Here is a 2,554-nt window from a genome sequence, read left to right as displayed (position 1 = left end):
ACAGCTAATGACCTTAATCTGTCCTTTAATTTCAAAGTAGATGGGTTTAATTGTGGTTTTTGCCTCTTCTGAGAACATGAGATGTTTTGGTTGTGGTGCAGAAGGTCATATAATTCGATCGTGCCCAGAAAAACCGAAGAATACACAGTTGGTGAGGGTTGGTGATGGGGGCGGAGCCAAGGCGGACCGCGATGAGACCAAGGGGGGCCGCGATGAAACCGAGGCTGCCCGGGGGGCCGCCGGCGCGGGTCGCGATGCCGCCGGGTCGGGCCCCGCGACCTCTGGTGGGATCCGGTGCGGATCTTGATGCTACTGGAGTCGCGGTTCCTGGTGACCCTTCTGTTGTTACTGTAGAGCAGAGGTGTCAAACTCAAGGCCCGGGGGCCAAATCTGGGCCGCCGTAACTTTTTATGTGGCCCTCTGGACTCCAAATTACATCAATAAGTCCTTCCAGTTTTTCACAAATCTGCAAAAATCACACAAAATCAACAAATTTCCACATTTTTTTTCCTGATTTTACTGCAAATTTTCTCAAAATTGGTCAAAAACATTAAATCCGTAACTGATACAGCGAGTGATAAAGAGTCACATTTAACATAATACATTAGCGTATTTACTGTAAAATAACAATTACAAATATTTCTTAATATTCACCACAAAATCTGTCATTTTGATTGCAAAAATAAACACTAAAATAATCTCAAATCCTGGAGGAACAGCTATTTATTGATATTTTAACAGTTTTATTGGTTTTATCAATAGATTCTGGTGCAACCGGCCCTTTAAGAACATTCAGATTTTTGATTGGCCCAAAATAAAAATGAGTTTGACACCACTGCTGTAGAGGAACAGCATGAGGTGCGAGCCTCTATAACTGGTGATCACTTTAATGAAGTTGATACCACTGATGGTGAGATGATACATGATCAATCTATCAATAGGTTTGATGCAGATTCAGGGGAAAAAAGAACTGATGAAGTTTTTGTGAAAACCTTTGTGAAGATGAAAGCATGCTTGATGACGATTTGCTGAAATTGTCTCAGAAAAGGAAAAGTTCTGAACCTGCTAGCAGCAGCACTAAAGCTCTCAGACCTGAGAGAGCAAACAAAGCAGGAGAGAGCAGTTTAGAGTCTGATAGTAGCTTTTCTTTGAGCCAAGATCAGCAGAATCTGTATCCTCCTGCTGAAATTAAGAAGATTATGCAAAAAACTAAAGGACTCAGGATCTAAGTAGAAGAATATTTTCCAGATCTAAAATTGTTTGTTGAATCCTCTCGTTTTTTAACAAAGAAAACTTGACATTTTGTTGATGACGTGTTAATGGATCAGGAAATATTTCGCTTAAAGAAACTGATTTTGAAAGTCAGAGCCCAAAAACTCACTGCTGATGAAGATGAGGACATTTAGAGACATTTTTTACGTCTTTGTGTCTTTTCTTTTGTTTCTTCATTTCAATTTGTGACTTTAAAATAGGCACATTAAATCTAAATGGTGCCAGAGATGAAGAAAAGAGGGCTGAGTTTTTTAAACTTATGGCTCTAAAGAACATTGATATCAAGAGACACACAGCACTGCTGATAATGAGAGCGATTGGAAGAAGGAATGTGGAGGGGAGGTCTTTTATAGCCACAAGTCCAGTTGTTGTAGTCTGTCTATAGTTTTTGCAATGGTAGCGGTCGAAGTGAATGAGGCCGTTCAATCCATGTTCAAAATAAAACGTTTGGCATTCCCATACCACCAAGGGAATATGCTTTTGTTTTTGATGATATCCAGTCTGGTGTTATAATGCTTCTTAAGTCCTCTGTACCTCCACTAAGTCTGGACCCTCCTGTCACTAGCATTGGCCAAATGTGCCAATGCACATCGTTAACAGCAAGAAACAACCGTGAAATAGATGCTTTATTAATGGTCTCTAATCTAAATGTAATCTCTTAGAATAACCTTGCTTCAGAACTGAACTGGAAGAAAATCTGGTGTCTTCCGTCTAAATATTTGATCACGGTCAAAGAAGTATCTTTTAAGATAATCATTTTATACCTGCTAATTTTTTCTCCAATGATACAAAAAGGACATTGACACAAACTGCTTATTCTGCCAACTCTATCAAGAAGATCTGACATTTTTTCTGGTCCTGTCTCACGTATTTTCTGGAAAAACATTTGCACATTTATTTCACAAAACATTCTCGCCAACTTTCCCCTCACTTATAAAACTATATTGTTTGGATTCTTCTCTTATCATACTTGTAGCGACAGCCAAACAATGTCGCTGAGCGGCTGATTAGGGAAGTGGTTGTTGACGCGCGAGCTGATCAAAACGTAAATCCAAGCTGCAGTTGCAATGATTTTATTGTCAATATCCAAAAAGCAAACAGTGTTCAAAGGCAGCATAAAAACGGATCCGTAGAATTAAACAGTGATCAAAAACAAAACATAGCGGTCAGCAAAAAAGTAGACCTCCCCTATCACCCACTCACTAAAGTCACCAGCTGAGCAACAGGTGATCTACAATCACTAATAACACCACGTGATCCCGTGCTACACCTATCCACAACA

The sequence above is a fragment of the Poecilia reticulata genome, linkage group LG23, assembly GCF_000633615.1.
Source record: "Poecilia reticulata strain Guanapo linkage group LG23, Guppy_female_1.0+MT, whole genome shotgun sequence".
In the NCBI taxonomy this organism is placed as follows: Eukaryota; Metazoa; Chordata; class Actinopteri; order Cyprinodontiformes; family Poeciliidae; genus Poecilia; species Poecilia reticulata.
This window is presented reverse-complemented; position numbering follows the sequence as displayed.